This window comes from Engystomops pustulosus, chromosome 7, assembly GCF_040894005.1.
Source record: "Engystomops pustulosus chromosome 7, aEngPut4.maternal, whole genome shotgun sequence".
Classification (NCBI taxonomy): Eukaryota; Metazoa; Chordata; class Amphibia; order Anura; family Leptodactylidae; genus Engystomops; species Engystomops pustulosus.
In genome coordinates, this window is record NC_092417.1 from 77,155,868 (window position 1) to 77,170,973 (window position 15,106).

General features: G+C 44.0%; 1 protein-coding gene across 2 annotated transcripts in view; it reads left to right on the plus strand.

The window, feature by feature from the left end:
- The first annotated feature begins 9,691 nt into the window (after nt 1-9,691).
- LOC140070419 (adhesion G-protein coupled receptor G1-like) overlaps nt 9,692-15,106 on the plus strand; it is a 31,985-nt gene continuing 26,570 nt past the window's right edge. Inside the window, exon 1 of one of the 2 annotated variants that reach the window (XM_072116921.1) lies at nt 9,692-10,114. The gene's annotated coding sequence lies outside the window, so the exon portion shown is untranslated. The remainder of the gene's footprint in view (nt 10,115-15,106) is intronic. The other variant, XM_072116922.1, reaches the window with a different exon arrangement.

Below are 15,106 nucleotides of genomic sequence, written 5' to 3' on the forward strand. Positions count from 1 at the left end.
TTCCCCTAAAACAGCGGCCCCCTCCCCATTGAGGTGCAGCCCATCCCTACTGTAGAGCCTGTAGCCGACAGAAAAGTCAGTCCAGTTCTCCATGAACCCAAAACCCTCCTTCCTACACCAACTTTTGAGCCACTTATTTACCTCCTTGATCTCCCGCTGCCATTCTGGTGTGGCACGTGGTACAGGCAGTATTTCGGAGAAAATTACCTTTGAGGTCTTTGCCCTGAGCTTATGGCCTAAATCTCTGAAATCATTTTTAAGGACCTTCCACCTACCTGTTACTTTGTCATTAGTGCCAATGTGGACCATGACCGCTGGTTCCTCACCAGCCCCTCCCAGTAATCCGTCAACCCGATCCGCAACATGCCGAACCCGAGCACCCGGCAAACAACACACTGTTCGGTATGCACGGTCTTTGTGACAGATTGCCCTGTGTGTTCCCCTAATAATGGAATCTCCCACTACCAGCACCTGTCTGACCTTGCCTGTGCTTCCATTACCCTTATTACTGGAGCAGACATTCCCCTGGTTGCTAGCGGCCACGTCTTTCTGCAGCATTGCTACCCCAGAGCTGATATCCCCCTCATCCGCCAGCCTGGCAAACTTATTGGGGTGCACCAGATCAGGACTAGACTCCCTACAACTCTTCCCTCTACCCCGCCTTCTACATGTTACCCAAGTAGCTGCCCCCTCACTCTGCACCTCCATACTTCCCTCCCCACACCCATCTTCCCCAGAGAGTTTGTGCTCCAGGAGCAGCAAACTTCGTTCCATATTATCAATTGCCCGCAGCCTTGAAACTTGCTCATTTAGATCCAGAATTTGGGCTTCCAGATGAGCAATTTTCACACACCCCACACAGCAGTATTCCCCCTCGAACGGCTGTTCAAGGAAAGCATACATGGCACAGGATGTACACTGTGTAGCAATGCCACTTATGGAGTCCATTATTCTAATGGGGATTACAATAGAAATATGCACAGAAAGAAGAATTTACAGTCAAAGTAACACAAAACACAGCAGTTACCTGTTAAAGCCCCTCAAACTTAAGTCCCTTAAACCTAAGTCACACTTAAGACAGTGCACACACTTGGGATCAATGCACACTCGCCGCCAAGCTCACACACTCGCTTTTGTGATGCTTCTTTTAAAGGTTATCTGCCACAAAAATCTGCAGAGCTCACTGCAACAGGATCTGGCTGCAAACCACCAAACAAACTGACCACAGAAGTATATAAAGGCTGCTAATTAGATAGCCACACCCCACTATTAATTAGGCAGCACCTGTGAGATGTGGTGAGTGGCACCGGAGGTTATGTTGCACTTGCAAGTAGTCAGGCTGTGCATACTGAGACCGTTGAGGAGAATAGCAGTGACAGGGAAACACAAATCGATAATGATGTAGCTGATTGCGAGCTGGGTGAAGCAAGGGCTTCATCATTGTCATTGGAAGAAGAAGGTGCCAGCTTGAGCATCAGGCAGCAAAGCAGGTAGCAAGTCACTACTGTGGCCGTGAGGCAAATGGCCACGGGGTACAGAACCCGCTTCGCAGGTCCAAGTAAGCAGTGCCACAGAGGCTCAGCGAGGCAGCGGGGTTAGTAGTCACTCTGTGCAGAGTGTTGACAGTAAAATCACCAACTCTGCAGTGTGGCAGTTTTTTTTTAAGACACCAGAGGAGCCGAGCATGTTTATATGTAGAATCTGCGGGCAGAAAGTGGAGCGTGGCCAGGGAGCTAATGTTGGCACCGCGGCTCTGCGTCAACACATGCAGCGTCACCATCCAATGGCCTGGGAGAAGCGTGGCTTAGATGTGGTGGCCCATCCTGCCACCGCAGCAACACCTAGTGGCACACATGCCATTTTAGCCACTCAAGGCTCCAGCACCTCTGCCAAAGGGAGCTGTTTGTCTTTGACATCATCTCCCAGTCCAAATGCTCCTGCTCCTTGCTACGCATGGAGCCAGCAGTCGTTGAAGGAGGCAATTACAAAGAGACAACTGTATGCATCCAGTCATCCTAAGGTGCAGCAGCTGACCATGCTCCTGTCCAAGTTGTTGGTACTGCAGTCCCTCCCTTTCCAAGTCGTGGACTTTGCACCCTTCAGAGAACTAATGGCTTGTGCTGAACCGAGGTGGAGAGTTCCAAGCCGAAATTTCTTTTCCAAAAAGGCGAGCCACACCAACAGCTTGAACAGGTTCTCCTCCACGTTGTCAAACTGCAGCTCCTGCACCAATGTCCACCTCCTCCTCCTTCTCCACCATCACCACCTGCGACAACTGCAAATCTGTACCATGGTGACAGACAATGGGAGCAACATGGTGTCCGAGGAGGGATGGTCCTGCAGCGGCAGAACGACCTCCCCCAATTTAGGCTGATATGTGATGTTTACACCTGTTGGAATTCCAGCCTCCATATGTTAGACCGCTTGTATGAATAGAGAAAAGCCATTAATGACTTTTGATGATGCAAGCGGACAGGAGTACTCTGTGTAACTTTGATGTCAGCCACTGGCAGTTCATGTGTGACACCTGCCATTTGCTCAGGTGCTTTGAAGAGGCCACGTTATTCTTTTAGTCACCAGGAGTTTCTCCAGGAGGCTCTCTACCCTCTTGGACCCTTGCTAAGGTTCAATATGGGTGGCTTTTTTCCAGCTGCCGAGAGGGAGGAACAACTGGCGTACTATAGAGAAATACTGTGCAGACAGTTGGCCGCTGCCTATGTGCACCAATGTCCATTCTCTGTCAGGTCTGGCCAGGGGATTCCAGGCAGTCATCGCTCAGGTACTATTGCCACGGTTGCTGTGGGGAGAGGGGGGGGGGGTGGTAGGAGCAGTAGCAGCTCCATCAGCAGCAGCTTAAGTCTGGGGTCCTTAATGAGCAGATTCCTTTACCCGCCCAGTGAGGTGGGTAGCCGCCAACAGCAGCAGGACATGGAGCAGACCCTTCACCAGGTGGAGGCCTACTTGGACAGCACTCTACCACCCCAGGTAGAGGATCCCCTGGATACTGGGCAGCAAAACTTGATGTGTGGCCGCAACTTGTGGAGTTTGCAGTAGAGAAGCTGTCCTGCCCGGCCAGTAGTGTGGCATTAGAGCGGGTGTTCAGTGCGGCAGGGGCCATCGTTACCCCAAGGAGAACCCACTTGTCCACCCGTATTCTGGAAAGACTGACCTTTGTCCAGATGAAGCAGACGTGGATCGGCCAAGATTTTAACACAGCAATGCCTAATGCATCAGATTAGCTCAGCCATGACGCCTTTCACTAACTACCTGCCTCAGCCATTATTCTGATGCTGCCACCTGCCTGATACCACACATCTGCTGCCAGTTGCTCCATCTGCCTTCCACCATCTCTACCAGGGACTGGAATTGTCACCTACCTCCACACTCTGTCATTGTGCCACTTTCTGACCTCCACCTGCTGCTGCTGCTGGCACCTCCACACTCTGTCATTGTGCCACACTGTGGCCTACTATGTTGCTGCCAGCTCCAGAATTTTCCATTGTGACACTCTCTGACCTCCTGCTGCTGGTGCCACCTCCACACTTTGTCATTGTGCCACTATGTGGCCTACCATGTTGCTGCCAGCTCCAGAATTTGTCATTGTGCCACTCTCTGACCTCATGCTGCTGCTGCCACCCCCAGAATTTGTCATTGTGCCACTCTCTGACCTCAAGCTGCTGCTGCTGCCACCTCCACACTCTGTCATTGTGCCACACTGTGGCCTACCATGTGCTGGCACAGACGTTACCTTGTCAGACTGTGTTTCCGCTTCACTTATTTGGTCAAGTTGGCCCTTGTAAGTGCCCATGGAATTAAAGAGTGAAGCGATTCTAAGAGCGTTGGCTGTCATGTGAATGTCATACTAAAACACAGCATTGTTTGAAGACCAAACCACGTTCCCTGTGCATATTTGAGTATGGCACAACCTTCTTCAACCCCCAACAGGCTCTCTGTAGACAGAAAATACCTGTTTTTTAACCTGATTTGTCATGATTCGATTTTTTGACAAATTTTGTCAAATTCGCCCATCTCTAACCACAGGTATGTTATCTGTAGGCATGTTTGTGGCTGGCTGGGCTAGACATTTGACTCTGCAGTGACTAGTGCGCAGTAACACCTACAAAGTAAAGGTGCTGCTTTGAGTGAATAATGTGCAGCAATACCTGGATCATAAAGATGCTTTTATCAGTGATTTCCTTGATTGTAAATGTACTGCTGTCAGTGAATAATGCACAATACCTAGATCAGGGGTCCCAAAACTTTTTACATGGGGGGCCGTTCACTGTCCCCCTCAGACCATTGGAGGGCCGGACTAAAGTTTAAAAATAAATAGCGGTACATGTGACCACATCCATAATACACTAGAACCCCCTCAATTAATTATTTAATATACTGCACCCCCTTGCAAACTATTTTATATATTGGCCCAATTAATTATTATTTAATTAATTATTAAATATACTGGGACCCCTCTCCATTAATTATTGAATATGCCTCCCCGCATTAATTACTAGACTGCCCCTCATAATTAATTATTTCCTACACCCCCACCATTAATTATTTCCTATGCTGCCCTCACCATTAATTATTTTCAATGCTGCCCCCCAACACTAATTATTTCCTATGCTGCCCCCCACCATTAATTATTTCATATAATGCCCCCCACCATTAATTATTTCATATGCTGCCCTCCACCATTAATTATTTCATATGCTGCCCCCCAACATTAATTATTTCATATGCTGCCCTCCACTATTAATTATTTCATATACTGCCCCCCACCATTAATTATTTCATATGCTGCCTCCACCATTATTTATTTCCTATGCTGCTCCTCCACCATTAATTATTTCCTATACTGCCCCTCATAATTAATTATTTCCTATGCTGCTCCCCACCATTAATTATTTCATATGCTGCCCTCTACCATTAATTATTTCATATAATGCCCCCCACCATTAATTATTTCATATGCTGCCCTCCACCATTAATTATTTCATATGCTGCCCTTCACCATTAATTATTTCCTATGCTGCCCCTCCACCATTAATTATTTCCTATGCTGCCCCTCCACTATTAATTATTTTCTATACTGTCCCTCATAATTAATTATTTCTTATGCTGCCCCTCCACCATTAATTATTTCCTATGCTGCCCCCCCACCATTAATTATTTCCTATGCAGCCCCTCATAATTAATTATTTCCTATGCAGCCCCTCATAATTAATTATTTCCTATGCAGCCTCTCCTGACCGACTGTTGAAGGCCGCAGGGGCCCGGCGCTGGCGTGGCAAGCGTCAGGGGCCGGATCGAAATGGTCCGTGGGCCGCATGTGGACCGCATGTGGGTGAAGTTTGGGGAACCCTGACCTAGATCATAAAGGAGCCGGTGTCAGTAAATAGTGTGCAATAAGCCTTCTTTATAACAGCTAATTACTAGAGAGAGGTTGAATAAATGTAGCAGAGGTCAATACACAGAAAAGCTAAGTAATAACACTGAGTAATAGGGAAAAGGTATGAGGAGACTTGTAGAACCAGCAAACACAAAGGAAAATGAATGCCTCCTATGCAGCACTCTGTGGGCAGAGGAAGACTTTGGCACAGATGTTACAGATACCTCTTTAATATTTTTCAAAATTCTATACCAAACCTTAACTTCTACAACTCCCAGGTCCTTTTCTCCCACTGTTTTGAATGGGTAAAATTCACCTTCTTCTGTGTATTCCCCATACTCAACTAGACCCCACATGAGTGGAAGGCAGTGATACTTTGGACAAACAGGGGGTTGTTCTGGAAGCCCCGGGCAGCTGGCAGGACAAACAAATGTGGACAAAGGCCACATCTTCGCCTCGTACCGCCCGTGCCCAGGACCCAGTCTGCAGTGTAGCATTTTTTTAACAGAACAAGTGTCAATTGCATGCTGTACCACCAGTCCATAAAGCATGCTGAGACACCAAAAACCTGGAAAGACCAAAGGCTCCCCTTGCGAAATGGTGGAGGATTATCTGTCCATACTGAAGGATAGGATCGCCAAGTTAAATTTCTCAGTGGAAAAATTGGACACTTGGACAGGGCTTGCATTGCAGATGTTGTCCTGCCAACAACTCAGCACCGACTGTGGTGTCACAAGCGACAAGAGGATCTACATCTCTACAGCCAAGTTAGACATCCAAACATTCATTAAGATAAACCGGGAATGGATCCCACTCAACTTTGTTTTGCCAATAACTGAATAAGTTCTGCATTAACTTAACATTTTCAATTCCATACTACTGGAACTTCAACATTAAAATTTTCAATTCCCTACTACTGCAACTTCAACTTAAAATTTTCTGAATCTGTATTCCTGTAACTTTATCTTGAAATTCTGACTTGAAATTTTTACAATCTTTATTCCCTGAACTTGAGATTTTAACTTTCCGTATTGCCAGAAACTGAACTTAAAATTTTGACAATCCACATTACGAGAATTTTTTTTTCAATCTTATTTTTTATTTTTAACAAACACAGTACAAAAGAATTACCAAAATTTTAAAAGCAGTGAGAGGGAGGGAGTCCGGTTTTTCCATTGCCGCTTAAATCCTCTACGTAAATAACTGTCTCTGAACACCCAGGATGCCTTTTACCCGAGTGAGAGAAAGGCTTTGTGGTTTTCCCATTTCTTCTTTTATTGCAAAGTGAATAACTGGGTCTGAATACCCAGAGCTCCTTCCCAGTGAGAGGAATATTTTGTGGTTTTCCATTTGCTTCTTTTACACCTGAGAGAATAACTGGATCTGAACACCCAGAGCACCTTTAACCACTGGAACATCATTTATTTTTAATAAATAGTTTCATGGGTTTTTTTTTTTCATGTTTTTTTTAATTTTTAAGTACTTTTCCTAACCCATTCTGCTATTCCCACCATCTTGTAGCTCTCTAGCCCCTACTTCCCCCATTTTACAGCCATTTTTGGGTGTTTATCTGGTTCGCGACCGCCCGCCGTGTATTCATGGCGGCGGTCGGGTCCCACTGCATGGAGAGGGCTCAGGGGCTGAGCCCTCTCCAAAGCCGGTAAGTCTTTGCTGCATATTGCAGCAAAGACTTACCGGTAACACCCGCGATCGGTGCTAGCACTGATCGCGGGTGTTATCACAGCGATGGCTGCCGGCAAAGCTGCCGGCAGCCTCAAAAAGATAGCGGCGCCATCTTACCTGGGATCGCCGCTCCCCTTGGCGTCATCGGGGAGCGGCGATCAGTCTCCATGGTAGCTTCGGATCTTCCGAAGACCTGAGGCTATTTCGTTTTAACCCCTTCATTACAATGTGCTGATAGCACATTGTAAAGAATGAGAAGGAAAATCCTCATATACTGCCATACAGTAGTATGGCAGTATATGATAGGATCGATCAGACAACCTAGGGTTAAAGTACCCTAGGGAGTCTGAAAAATAGTAAAAAGAAAAATAAAAAAAAGTTAAAAAAAAAAAATTAGAATAAAAAACCCTAAAAATTCTAATCACCCCGCCTTTCCCTAGAACTGACATAAATATAAATAAACAGTAAAAATCATAAACACATTAGGTATCAACGCGTCCGAAAATGCCCGATCTATCAAAATATATTAACGTTTTTTCAATGCATTTAACCCCGTAACGGAAAATAGCGCCCAAATTCGAAAATGGCACTTTTTTGCCGTTTTGAAAAATATAAAAAATCAATAAAAAGTGATCAAAAGGTCGTACAGTCCTAAAAATGATATAATTGAAAATATTATCAAATGTCGCAAAAAATGACACCACCCACAGCTCCGTACACCAAAGTATAAAAAAGTTATTAGCGCCAGAAGTTGGCAAAATCAAAAAAATAATTTTTGTACAGGAGGTTTTAATTTTTGTAAATGTATGAAAACATTATAAAACCTATACAAATTCTTGTAATCGTACCGACCCAGAGAATAAAGTAGACTTGTCATTTGGGGCGCTCAGTGAAAGCCGTAATATCCAAGCCCACAAGAAAATGGCGCAAATGCGTTTTTTCACCATTTTCACTGCATTTGGAATTTTTTTCCCGCTTCCGAGTACATGGCATGGAATATTTAATACCATCACTATGAAGTGCAATTTGTTACCCAGTAAACAAGCTGTCACACATAACTTTTGTAAAAATAAAAAAGTTATAGATTTTTGAAGGTGGGGAGTGAAAAATGGACATGAAAAAACAGGAAAGGGCCCGGTCCTTAACCGGTTAAATTCAGGTCCCGATTGACTTCAATGGGGTTTGTGTTTGTGTCAAGGAGTGGTCCGAAGTCTGTGTCCCAAACTGAATTATGTTGCGAAATTTGGATGAACCCCTCAAACCAGATTTTTGAGCAAACCACTCATCTCAGAGACTACCCAGAGGTGACTTTGTGGGTGTATGCATGTGCTGGAAGTGCCAGTGAATTTAGAAGATACAGGTAATACACCAACAACATAGTACTATTGTACAGAAGTCACCATAAAACACATATGCTCAACAATATGGGTTTTAGAGACATGAAGCTATTTGACAGGGAATGAACACAGTGGTATCAACAAATTGACAAGCCCCAGGTAGCAAACTTGTTTAGAGAGATTCAGCTAATGTGCTAACTCTGCGTTAGCAAAACGTAAACACTAAGACAATGTTAACCCCACATTACCATTGCATTTTGTAAATGCAAATTAGGCATATCTTCTCTTCTCAGCTGTTGTATTGCATATCAAAACATAAGGGGGTTGTTTTGTAAAATATTCCAAGCTGCACATAGCAGCGGACGAGGAATGCATGAAAGAGCATACTGTAGATTCTATGCATTTAACACTATAACATTACTTTCATAGTAAACAATGGGAAGACCTTATTCCTATAACAATAATGCTATATTTTATGGCTTCTTGTAAGCACACAAAATATTAATCTTGAACAACTGATAATTCCACATATCTGCTGCTGCCATTTAAAAACATGGACTCTGCACTTATATTACCCTTTTATCATTTGCTTATCTTTTAATGGGTAGGAAGCAAAGGGGCATTTCTTCTTTTTTTATAGGCAATTTATATATATTGGGGCACATTTACTAAGGGTCTGCAGCCGCGAATCCGTCGGGTTTTCCCCGAATATTTCCGCTTTGCGCTGTATTTCACAGGATTGTGCCGCACGCGATCAATTTTTGGCGCAATCTCGCCGACTTTCACGCGACAGAAATCGGGGGGCGTGGCCACCGGCCAACCCGAAGAATTCGGAAAAACCACGGAATTTAAAAAGCCATTTGTGTCGCAAGATCAAGCACTCACATACACCAGAAAAAAGCAGGTGAACTCCGGCGGACCTTGGCGCAGCAGCGACACCTGGTGAATATCGGCGCACAGACCTTAGTGAATCCCGGCAGAACCCGAATCAGCGTCGGAGAACCCGCCGCTGGATCGCGACTGGACCGGGTAAGTAAATGTGCCCCATTGTCCTTTTGCTCAATACTTTCCTTAGGGGTAACTTGGTGTATTTGATATAAATTCTCTGATTTTAGATTCATTTCCCTGATCACATAATGATAAAGACAGCTGTAGAAGCCGGTGATGATCTGGTACTGTGCCAGACATTCCCATGTTGTGTGGAGCTGTGTGGTGTAGGGTAGTGTATGTAAAAGAGATCTGACTAATGATGAGTCACTGTGTGTGCAGCCCCAGATAAAGCCCATGTCATCGACATCAGTGTCACACATCAATGTGCCACAAGCTGAGAAACCAAAAAGTTGCTTCGAAAAACTGGGCGGTAATATTTGTGTGAAAAGTGTGAAAGGAGAAAAGACTGCCAGGAGCAGAGAGGTAAAGAGCCCTGTCTGCAAGAAAGAAGAGCAGCCTGCCAGGAGAACAGGGAGGTAAAGAGCCCTGTCAGGAAGAAAGGAGACTGCACAGAGAAAAGGTGGGTAAAGAGCCCTGTCTGCAAGATAGAACAACCTGCCAGGAGTATAGAGAGGTAGAGAATTCTGCCTGGAAGATAAGAGCCTGCCAGGGAAATAGGAGAGCAGTGGACAGGAGGAGAAGAGCCTGCCAGGAAGATAGGAGAAGAGCCTTCAAGGTGCACAGTGAAGAAGAGGCTACCAGGAGGAAAAAGGTTTGTGAATTGATGAAAAATCAAAAAATTAGAAAGAAAATGCTTGTTCTTTACTCATGCCTAGGATCAGTGTGCTGCTGAGCTGTATCTAAGCCCTCATGAATTATGTTTTCTGCAAAATTCTGTATCCAAGCCAGGTGTTTGCTCAACTGCTACATCTAATCCTGTAATGTATCATTCGTTTGTAATGGTAACATGTTTTACACTGTTTGCTAAGCCACTGTTTCTGATTCATTATGTTGAACTATTGATCCTAATCCTGTTATATTTGATACTGTTGAGAGCTGTTGTATCCAATTTAATCATGTGTAATGATGTTTGCCTAAAGGTTATATCTTAGATTTTCGTGTATGATACTGTCTACTGAGCCACTGAAAATATATCTATAGATACATACTATCTGTTGAGCTTTTCTAACTTATATTGTGAAATGAGCTGCAGTATCTAATGATACCGTGTGTAATACTGCTGGACTGCTGTAGATCATTGTATCTAAGCTTATTGAGTGTGATATTACCATAGGGGCTGCCACAAGCAGGGGACCAAGGCTGCTGGGGGGGGGGGGGGCATCAGGCTGTACAAAAGGAATCTATGATGGTGAGAGGGCCCATTACTAATTAATCCATAGATTGTAAGGGGGATTTATATAAAATAACCATGAGGGGGCTGTTTGGGATGATAAGCTAGGGAATATTTTAGGGAACAGGGGACTGTTTTTGTTTCTGAATTTTTAATGCCGCCACATGAGTTCACTGCAAAGTGGACCAGTGAGGCTCTGTCACCCAGGGGCCAATTGAAAACTGGAGCCAACCTTGTTTACCATCACCCCGTGACAATGCCAGTTTTGCAAAACATTTGTCGGGGTGGTGCCTCCCCCTTCTGTGGTCTGTATCCTGCCCTCTCTTCATCTTGTTTCGAGGCGGTGTTTGCACTTTAGATTCAAAGTAAGTGTATTATTGTTTTATATCTATTAATATTTTTATATATTGTGACTCATAATTTAGGGGCAGACTCCCCACTTAGAGAGACACCTTTATTCCTCCTGTTTTTACTGTTCCGCCACACGTCTTACTATGTGCACACGTCGTATTTCGTATATGCTCAGTGTACCCATTGACATATACTGGTAGACGGAGGCAAGTTGTTGCTCAGTATGAAATGTTTTCTTTGGAAAAAACAAGGATAGTAAGATGTAGCAAGCTACGTCTTTCCATCTAGCTCCCTCCTGCTGCATGACCTCATATCCTTAGCGGAGCCAACAGAAGCCTATGGGGAGCGGATGCAATGTCCCCCAACCTCTGATGAGCAGATACGTCACTCAGCAGGATGGAGAACGCCGGTGATGTCACGGTCCATATAAGAACAGTGACTTCACTGGGGACATACCCCTAACATCGCCATGAGCCAATCACTGGATGCTACCATTGTTCACTCCGGTGTCACCGGGCAACGTATCCCACATTATTGGGACTGTATAGTCCAGTGCGCCTTACATATGAACCGTACTTACAGACAACACCTGCCTTGAACTGTGCACAGTTCTGCCACCTGCTGGTCATTCATCCTTATAATCAGGTGCGCCTTATAATCCAGTGCGCCTTATATATGAACCTAGACGTTTCAGCAGGCATTTATTGATGGTGCGCCTTATACTCTGGTGCCCCTTATAGTCCGAAAAATACTGTAAATGTTTATGTAGTAGTGCTGTAGGAAGATATTGAGCTGCTATCACACTGATTAGGTGTGTTTGTGTGTGATATTGTTTACTTTGACACTGCAGCAAATAAAGGGTAAGTCTACATCTCACAATATGGCAAGGTTCAGCTATCAGGTACTCATATTTGTATATGGAAACAGATGGTAATATGGCAGCTGGTAGTTGGTCTAGTGCTGACACCTGTCATGAATAAGTAGACATGTGTAGACACTGTAGAGACATCTCTTCTATGACTCATCTACAGTCATTTGTGATTTCTTCCCTTGTATACAATACCAGAATTCAGGATCTGAAAACAGCCACAGCTACAAACCAGGAAAGGCTTCAGCACCAGAGGACTTAGATTCACAAAATATATATGACATCCTTTGCTGAGCTGTGTATCTGTTCCTGTTCGGAGAGAAATTGACTGTAGAGCTGCTTTATCTAATCCTATCATGTGCATATAGAACACCACCATACAGGTTGAAAGATCAGAGAATGTGTGGGTACAGCCCAGTAGATTACAGAGCACAGGCTAATAGATCATGGGGTAAAAACTGATACAACACAGGCAGAAGCTGATAGATCACAGTTCTTAGGACCTTGCGCACTTGGACGTATTTGTGTGCTGTTAACTAGGCGCACAAAAGGCTGCTAATTCATACGGATATTGATTTCTATTGTTCACATTTATGGTGTGGTGCATGCACAAGTAGACCAGCCCAAAATTATAAAGCAGGTCCAATTCTTGGCCAGATTTGCGGCAAGGGAAGGAATTTCCTATGGACACCGGTGGGGTGAGCCGCTCACCTGATTTCAGAGGGACCATAGGCAAATCACCCAGCCCGTTGTCTGCTGTCTGGAGATTACACATGGTTGTGTGCATGAGACCTAAAGGTTGGTTCACATCACATTTTTTGTATATGTTAAGCATATACGTTGGAAAAGCACCTGATGTCTATGCTTAGAGTATACATTGACAAATAGTGGCAGACATAGGCATAGTTGTTGCCTCCATCTGGCCACTAAAGATTCTGTACGCCCAAAAGTACAAGATGGAAACACGTAGCAAACTACGTTTTTTCCATCCCGCAGCCTCTGCCTAAGTGACTTTGTGCTTAGCGGAGGCAATAGAAGGCAGCATATTGCATCTATCTCCACAGCCCTCCTGAGCGAAGTATGGAGGATCTGGTGATGTCACGGTGATATTAGGGCAGAGTTTATTGGCAGCAATCAATTGTCGGTTGCTGCTGATGTACACTCCTGTATTCAGGGGAGAGGAGGGATACAGTGGGATAAGTCTGTGCTATACGTTGTACGGACATGTCAGAATCCTCCTGACGTGTCATTACAACGTATGAAACAAAACGTGATGTGAACCCAGCCTAAGACAGGTTAAACCAGGCCCAGGATGAGGAAACAGCAGACACTAATAAAACATAGGAGACAAGCTGAAAGATCCCAGGGTGCAGGAGGCACAGCATGAGATGAGGCAACACCAATAGTGCATAAACTGAAAGAACACAGGGACTGAGAACATGGCACACATGACGAGAGAACCCAGGCTTTGGCCAAGAGATCAAGGCTTAGGCAGATAACGCTTAGCTAAGAAGAGGGGTTTCAGAGTATAAGGAATACAGTGAGGTGTTATTATGTAAGGGTGAGGGGATTGATACTCTCTCTCTTATATGTATTTATTCACTGAGCCTCTCCCACACATATACATGATGTGAACTTAGTTTACACCCACTGCAGATGTGAAATGTCACACTGAGGTGATGACCAGACTTTCATGGTTCCCACAGTCAGTGCCTAAAATGTACAAGAAATTGCACAGCTTGTATGTACTGTGTGCACAGTGTGCATGATGTGTATAATTTTGCTGCGTACATTATGGGGGAGATTAAACTAACGGTGGCACTACAGTAGGTGTGGCAGTGTATCCCCCCCCCCTCATCCCCATATTTATCAGGATGCTCCAAACCTTGCAACCACCTTTATGAACCATTTTAACATCTGGCTTTTCTTCTTCCTCTCCTATGACATTCCCACCATCATCCTGGGAGATTAAACATCTCCACTGAGAGTAACACAAGCTAGGGCTTATATTCCAATCAGCAAAAACTGCCTTCTATAGCACCACTATCATCTCAATTCTCGACTCTGCTGTCTCTATAACTCAACAAGCAACCCCCGGCACACTAACCTTACAATGCTATTGGGGTGGGGTGGGTTTGGGGTATAAGGGTTTATATGGTACATTACTCTACATCACGAACAGGTGCCGAACCATGAACGAAGGTCAAATTATGTAGTGAAATGGTATTGGACTGTATGTATTTGTATTTGATGTTTTGGCTACTATGAATATTATGTATATGTATTCTGTATTTTAACTTTATAAAAAATAAACTAACAATGCTGAACTGTTTCAGAAGAAAAACGTCTCCAAGGAAGACCTCCTGTCATACAAGAATTTAGTTTTCACTTTTAAATCCTTTGGTGTCACTGAACTGGCCCATTCCTGGATCACCTCATACCTTTCAGACCTTGTCCTGGGAACCCTAGTCTTCTCCATCTATACATCTGGCCTAGCACAGTATATTAAGTCTCTTGGCTTTAATACCATATACTTATTATACCCAGATTTGTACTCTGGCCCAGACATCACCTCTCTGCTAATTTCAATACTATCCAAACTTACATTTGGATTGTACATTTACATTTAAAACAAATTTACTGTCTCCTCTTCAAGAACAACTTTCACATTCAATCCTTCCTCAACCCAAAGTCTATTTAATTGCTAGTCCATGCCCTCATCATCTTCTGCTTCATATCTCTTACCTAATGATCAAATCCTGTCCAAACATAATCCCTAATAATTCACAAACCCTTCTGCTATACTATATAATGTTTTCAAAACCACAAAAGACTTTTCCAGTACATCTTCTGTACCAGGAGCTCAGTAACAAAACACATCTAACGGTTCCCCACCTTCCTCACCTTCAAATGTAACTTCAATACTCAATACACAATAACGCCAATGGTATGTGCATGATGTCTTCAGAATTGTTTTGGTGGGACTTGTGTAATAAGATGAAAAATGCTCCTTTATTGTTGCTGTAAGTTATTATTAAACTATTGAACTTTCTAGTGAATACCACCTGGTTATTACTGCTTTATATAATACACATATTGGGGATATTTATCTTGTGCCTGTGGCGGGATATGATAGCCCTGCTGCTGCTTTTTAACAGCCCGATACATCAAGAGCCTTCTTTTAGCTAAACATT